At 44.0% G+C, this 7,660-nt stretch overlaps 1 non-coding gene across 1 annotated transcript; it reads right to left on the reverse strand.

Moving 5' to 3' along the window:
* Positions 1 to 710: 710 nt before the first annotated feature.
* LOC112836158 (small nucleolar RNA SNORA3/SNORA45 family) lies at positions 711 to 844 on the reverse strand. Its single transcript, XR_003211406.1, has one exon. It is a non-coding gene; the product is annotated as a small nucleolar RNA SNORA3/SNORA45 family (small nucleolar RNA).
* Between the last annotated feature and the right edge of the window lie 6,816 nt (positions 845 to 7,660).

The raw sequence follows: 7,660 nt of genomic DNA on the forward strand, positions 1-7,660 counted from the left end.
AGTGTATTTACACTAAAATGTGTCAAGGGAGTAAATTTTTTGCTGTTGTCAATATCAAGTGAGCTAAGAAGTAATTTTATTTCTCCATAATTGAATTAAATTAACTCATGAGCCCCAGTTCCTTCTTGATAATAGAAAATGAAATCTTTCTAAGTCAAAGGAAATTCAATTACTTCTCATTTAAAAAAAAAACCCAGTCCTTCTTTTTTGAAAAGCACTGGTTAGCATTTAATGGCCCTTCCTCCATGGGACTTCAAAATACCAGGACACAGCCCCCTATTCCCACCCTACCCCCCTTTTACCCTTAATCTTCTCTTTAGCTCTTCTGCTGAAGAATATGACCTTTACCATGACTGTCTGCTTTGGGAGGTTTTCCTTCCCCAGAGCTTCACAGTAGTCCGGGGAAAGGGTTTATAACACACCGTGGCAGGTACCAGCTCCCTGATGGGTATGAGGGATGATGTCTGCCAAGCTATTCCATGTAAGAGCCAGTGGGAGCATGTTTCTGTCGTGGCCACTCCTGGGGGTGCTGCCTGCCCTTGCCAGTCAATCAAGACCAGCAGATTCTTGGGGCGCCTGGGTGGCTCAGTCGGTTAAGCATCTGCCTTCGGCTCAGGTCATGATCCCAGGGTCCTGGGATCGAGCCCTGCGTTGGGCTCCCTGCTCGGCAGGGAGTCTGCTTCTCCCTCTCCCTCTGCTTTTTCCCCCATTCATGTCCTCTCTGTCTCGCTCTCAAATAAATAAATAAAATCTTAAAAAAAAAAAAAAAAGACCAGCAAATTCTCTCCGAGAACTCCAGCACATCAGGACAAGAACTATGTCAGGATGTGACTCTAGTCTCGGGAAACCCAGTCCTTCTTGAGTAAATTCGTACTTCAAGATTCTTCTCCTCTTCCCACCCTTTTTTTATTTTCTTAACCTTCCCCCTAAGGATAAGATGATCTTGGTTCCTGGCACTGTCACATATGATCTGGACATTTAAGGAGTGGGCAGCTAACTGCCGAGTCCCCCCTAAGGATAAGATGATCTTGGTTCCTGGCACTGTCACATATGATCTGGACATTTAAGGAGTGGGCAGCTAACTGCCGAGTCCTCCTTGTGGCTGTTGGCGTCTGTCCCCACTGCCACCCCCTGCCGATGTCCATAGTCTGCCCCCGCCCTTTGGCTTCCCGTCACACACACGGTGATAAGAGCATTCCCAGTCCACTGGCTTTCTCTCAGCTGCTCTTGCCCAGTCTCATGGGGGGAAGGGCATGAGGGAAGCCATGGGAAAGCTTCGGCTGCTCTTCTGTCTTGCTCCGACATGACAGGAAGCATGTACTTGGTGGTGGTGGGTTTATCTTAGATTGTCTCTCAGCTCAACTTGTCCTGCTCTGTGAAAGCCCCTTGTGTTGGCATCGGCTCTCCGTGAGAATATTTCTTTGCAGGATTCTTGGTGGGGAGTGGAAGCACAAGTCACGTGCTCCAAGAGCCTCAAAGCCTTCTGAGGGTCTCTATCACCCCTACTTTCTGTCAGCCACTCTGACCAATGACTTACTCTCTTTCTTGCTTTTCTTCCAGCCCAGCAAAGATTTTCTTTCTTTCTTTTTCTTTTCTTCACTTTTTTTTAATTACCTCTCTGTCTAGCTTGGAGGGAGGTTTACATAATTTTCTTTCTTTTGAAAATCTTTGTTATGGCACAAATCCTACTGCTTAGTAGTTTTGCTCTAGGTCTGGATGTTGACTGCAGTCATGTGATTTGGAAGTATTTTCTCAGCTTTAGCAACACAGCAGAACTTTCTTACAAAAACTTTAATGGTATAGTGGACCCAAGCTTTATTTCTTATTGGTTTTATCCCTATAAACACATTTAGCACAATTTCCCCCTTTGCTGGGGCTCCTGGCCCAATTCTCTTGAGGTGAGTGGCGCTATCTAGAGATCTAATATCTACTTTTTTCCTCAGAGATTCTCATTTTTAACAGTGAAAAAACAAGGTCTTGTCTGAAAAAGTCATTGCTTACAAAGCAAATGGGAAGGCATTTAGGGGTAAATGACAACTGTCTCTGCTGTGTCAGTAGTGGGCTGGTTTTGTAAGGCACAGATTAACAAAGTGTTGAATAAACATCACATAAAGTTGAAAACTTGGGTGTGTGGTGTTGCAGGTTCCTGTTCATTTCCCGTCTTCTGTGGGGGATTGGCTTCATGAAAGGCACCTTCAGTTTCTGGGTTCCTGGAGCAAGGCTTAGCTCAGCTGCCCTGCCAGCTCCCAGCCACAGCTCGACGCTTCCTCCCCCTGGGTCTTGGTAATAGAGACACACCTCTTGGTTCCTTCAGTGCTTAACCAAGAGTAAATACCACTGAAATGGGGAAGAGCTTCCTGAGGATTAAAATTTGTGTATAGTTCTGTTATATTTAGTATATTTAGGTACTTCTCTTTTCTCAGTGGACGTTGAATTGAACATTCTAGGCAAATAAGCAATAAACACTTACATGGTGAAACACATGACTTTGAGGAAGAAAAGCCCAGGGAGAGATTTTGTCTCCAGGGAAAGGAACACAGCACATACGATCTTTAATTCTCACACCCATACAGGCTTCCAATAAAGTGAACGTGGAGCAGGGAGGACCCGATGAACAAGTCACATGCAGATGAGAAGCCCTGCTCCCTTTTTGCGTCTGTATCCTGTGGACAGAGATGGTCACACAGGGGAGGCTGGACACTGACCAGCTGGGTAATATCCTCCTCAGTAGCTTCTCAGTAGACTGAAGAGTATAAAAAGGACGAATTGCGAAGGACTGTACTTGCTTTCCCAGATTGCCGTCAGATATATTAAATTCACTGGAAACCGGGACTCCCGAGCTTCCTACGGTCGTAATAGCTCTACTGTTTGCTTGGCTTTGCAATTTCGACTTCCAACACCCTCCCACTCAGAGTGTACATGGAATAGAATCTTTTTACAGGGTAGCTGATGAGACGACAGGATTTCCATGAAAACGTTAGTCAAACGGTGACTCTAAAAAGCACTGATTGTTGGGAATACAATCCAATAGAATAACCCAGTCAAGTGAGGGGTTGGCCTGTGTCCCAACACCAGCACCATAAGGCGCTCAGCTATATTCAGTCTTCAAATATAGACATATAATTCACCCCTTGGAGATGCTTGTGAGAATTTTACAACACCACACGAATAATTCGATGGTACACCACAGTATAAATCAGTGATGAAGAGCACAGGTTTCCGAGTCACAGCCTTGGGTTTAAATCTCAGCTCAGCCACTTTCTTAACCCTGCAGGATACTTTCACCTTGTCCAAATTTGAGCCTTCCCTCCAGCACACTGCCGGTGGCATACACATGTGTCATGAGATTTGTCCTCTCAGCCCTGGAGGTGCTGTGACGGGAAAAAGATTGGAAATATCACCATCATCTGAACTTCTGCATCTATCAATCATAACTGTATTTTCCTCAGGGGGTTGGTTTAAAGATGAAATGCAGATCCCCCTGCAAAGCATTCAGTATCGCCCTTAGTCAGTGATTACCAAATGACAGCCTGCCCCAAGCACACGGTCTTTGGCCAGCCATCCAGTTCAGCTAGCATTTGGAAAATGTTGAACAATTACCTCCCACTCCATGGCACAAAGAGAATCCTGAAAGCCATGAGCAGAGCCATCAAACAGCTCTTTTCCAGTAATGCCAACGATGACGGCCATTGGAACCCACCCCAGTTCTCTCTGTCCACGGACTCCTGAAGTCTTCCTTCTTTTACGATAAGTAGCTGGAAGGCATAAACGCTCCAGTCTCCACTGGGAGACTTTGTTCCACTGGGAATAAAATAACTTCCTCAAATTTTAGAGCTGGCTGCAGGAATACACAGGAAGAATCAAGGCTGGGATTTCTTTCTTCTTAAACAGCAGATCTTGATGAGCTATTGTTTTGTTTCATTTTACTCATGGACACCTTATAATAGTTGACTTCACCTGTTCTGTGTTTACTGTAGGGACATTTTTTTAGGGTCAGAAAAATGGTAAGACTATACAAGGCAGAAGCATACTCGAATTGAAATAAGCACTTAAAAACCTATGGGAGGTTTAGCGATTTCCCAGAGAAACCCAATGGAGTCAAAACCCATCGTCCTCATCACTCTAAAGCCTGCTTCCAGGCTGTTCCCATTTGTCTTCAAGGAGCCGGCTGCTCCACAAGCTCCACATTTAGGTGACAGGGGACAGAAGACAGAGGTGAAGAGTCTCTGTCTCATCTTAGAGAACACTGTTGTGGAAAAGCCAAGAATGAGCTCCCATCTGGTGCAGAACATTTAAAAGCAACATACCTTGCAAAGGTTTTGTATTTAAAAAGAACAAAATGGTAAGGATAGAAAACCACTACCCTCTCTTATTGACCCAGTCAGCTGTTTGAGGTGAAAAATAATAACCAAATATTACATGTACTTAATTTTTTTAAAAAATAAGAGTTGGCACTCAGTGTGGGAAGCAGTCAACTAAGTGGAAATTAAGGGGGGTCTTCCTTTAGCCAAGTTTTATTTTTGCAACGGTCGAACACACTCCTGTGTCTGGGGTAGTTAGTGTCTCAGAGCAGGAATGAGAATCTGGAGGCCAGCTTTCTAATGCCTGCTCTGCAACTTCTTAGCTCTATGACCCCGAGCAGGGCAAAGAAAATCTCGCATCATTCTCCATTTGTAAAATTTTTGTTTATAAAGTTCAAGCATTTATGGAGTGACATTCAGAGAGCCAGGGGTCCGGTAAAGGAGATTATGCATGGAAGGACCCGGCCGTGTGCGTGGTATACAGTAGGTACACTATAAGGTGGCATTCTGGTGTGTGTGTGTAGAGCGCAGAGTCCCAGGATTTCAGAGCTGGGTGGATTCTTAGGGGTTATTACCTATCTTTCATTTATCTTTGCTTATCTCTACTCTGACCCATTTGCATTGATTTTGCAGATTAAACTCTCATAAGACAATCTTATCCCTGCATTTCCAACCTATGGGGGAGTGGGCGTGACCCTCATCGGAGCCCCCAAGTTCAAACATATGTGCTTACTGTAGTCCTATCCCTTACCATGTGGCAGATATTTGTTGTCTGTTTCCCCTTGATCGAGAATGCCTTGATGTGCAGGTCCTCTCACTTTTTGAGCTCTATTTCCCCTGGACCTAGCACGATGTCTGATGCAAAGCAGTAGCTCAGTAAATAGTTGTTGTCGAGGTCAGTTGAAACATAAAGAAGTAGCCCAATCCATGTGAACTTAGACTTCGCCAACACGTAGTAAGTTAGCAGAAAAGTGGTATCCTCAATGGGACCTGGACAAACGATGGGACACAGAAGGGCCAGCCCCCATCACTGTTACCCAGCACTGTGGCGGTGGTCAGCTTCATTACCCTCAGCTTCTCATGCGGCTCATAAGAGAGGTGCGATTTCTGACAGGTGCTCTGCCCCTTGTCCTGGGTCTTCCTGCCCTTAAAGCCAGTCTGGCTCCTTTCCAAGGGGGCTAACCCATGCAGGCTGTGCTTCTCAGTCTCCCTAGTCAACTGGCTTCTGGCAGGTTTGGCCAGTGGGAGATGAATGATTGGAGGGAGGGAGGGGGGAAGGCAGAGCCAGGCTGTTTCTCCTGTCTCTTGATCTCAGACGGCGTGATGGTGGTTTGGTCTTTTCTAGTGCACTAGATCCTGCCTGCCGTGTCTCCGTCAGACAGATCTACAGCCTCCTGGGGGTGGGGGTGCAGGTGGCTTCCCACAGTGGCTTGGGAGCTCATCAATCCCCTCTGTTACATTCCCTGTGTTTTAAATACTTAGAATAATTTCTGTTTTCCTGGATCGACCCTGAATGATACTCATACCACTCTAGCTTACCACGGCTAGCAAGAAATTAATACAGCAACATGTATTGACCACTTATTTTAGGACATAACCTGTGCTAGGCATGGAAGATACAAAAATGAATAAAGTGTTATCGTTGCCCTGGGGAAGCTTACAGTCCGACTGAGGAGATGGACACGTAAGCAAAGAATCTATGATGCAGTAAAACAAACTTATTAGTGAAGTTTATTAAGTTCACAATGGTACGTGCACCTGGAGACAGAAATGACTAACTTGGGGGCGGGGCGAGTCAGGAGGAAAGGGTTTTAAAAAGCAAGTCATTTAATATAGTATTTAGACACTACACAGAATCTGGAAACTGCTGGATTCAAATCCTGCCTCCAAAATTTATTAGCTGTATGACTGAAGACAAGTGGGGTTTTTTGTTGGTTGGTTTTTTAAAAAACTTATATCTCAATGTCCCTATTGGTCAAATGTGAATAGTAATAGTAATGACATCATAGTGTTATGTAAAGATTAAATGACTTAATAGATATGAAGCATTTAATACAGTGCCTAGCTCATGGCAAGCCCTAAAAAATGTTAGCTATTATCACGATTATACTAGCTGACTCAATGAATGAATTGACTAAATAAATAAATGAATGAATGAGTTTACAAGCAAATGATGAAGGATGGAAGAGCATTCCAGGCACTGGCCAAAAACAGCATGATTTGGAACACCATAAGTCCGGTTGGTTTGGATCCATGTGTCAGCCTCCTAATAGTTTGGTTCATGTGAGGTTTGCCCCTGAATTCACCTCTGGCTGCAGGGACCAAATCAAGCTCCCAGTCTGCAAGGTTGACCTGTCTCCTTCCCCTTTCTAAAGGTTTTTCTTTTCAAAGTCAATAAAAGATATTCAAGGAAGGGAGTTCTGAATGGGATATGGTGGTGAGAGTAGCGGGTTGCCAGATGTAGCGAATAAAAATACTGGACATTAAATCTGAATTTCAGATAAATAACAAATAATGTCTAAACTTTAAGACGGTTATTTTAAAGTCTGTGCTTTGTATGCACTGACCATGACCCATTAGCATTTTTTTTTTCTAAAAGGAGAAATTGGCCCTTAATAAGGCATGCTTCATTGTCCTTGTTTCAATTTCTTCCTTGGGGACGATAGAAAAGATTTACTCTCCAGCTCATGTTTTATCTAATTCAAGGGCCCTTATAGCAAATGGCCTAAGAGCTAACTGGGTCCAGGTCAATAGCGGTTCCCTCTAAAAGACCATCCTGGTCCTGCTGGACCTCACTGGTTACTCTCTGGTCTGAACCAGAGCACACACAGCATTTCCTCCTTCAAATTCCTGTTTGACACTAGGAGATGCTACCTTTCCTTTTTATATGCCTTTCATTTTCAACTAGGTTATAAGGGAGTAAAAACCAAATGTTTTTATAACTTCCAAGCCCAGCACACAGTAGGTGCTCAATATATTGGTTCTTTTAAAATAAACCAGTACATGATGAAAAGAATTAATATTCCCATGGGATATTGCTGGCCATCAGGAGCTGTGTTGCCCAATGGACTTTGGAGTTACGCTGAGTTTGAATTCCAATTCCCTATCTCTGGGGCAAGTCACTTCACATTCCCCCCTTTGTAAAACAGGTACAATACCAGTTGACCTCTCAGGATTGTTATTTGGATTAAGTTGATGAACTTTAGATTAATTAGCACCTGGGAAACATTTCCAACTGGAAGTTACAGTTATCCTGATGGCAATTAGTAAGATGTAGGGGACATTCCATAACACTCTGACCACCATTTCATTCCCAAACTTTAACTGGAGAAAGTAGAAATCAGATTTGAGAAGACATT

The sequence above is a fragment of the Callorhinus ursinus genome, unplaced genomic scaffold (assembly GCF_003265705.2).
Source record: "Callorhinus ursinus isolate GAN/ISIS: 27379988/994484 unplaced genomic scaffold, GSC_fseal_2.0 scaffold4, whole genome shotgun sequence".
NCBI classification, from domain to species: Eukaryota; Metazoa; Chordata; class Mammalia; order Carnivora; family Otariidae; genus Callorhinus; species Callorhinus ursinus.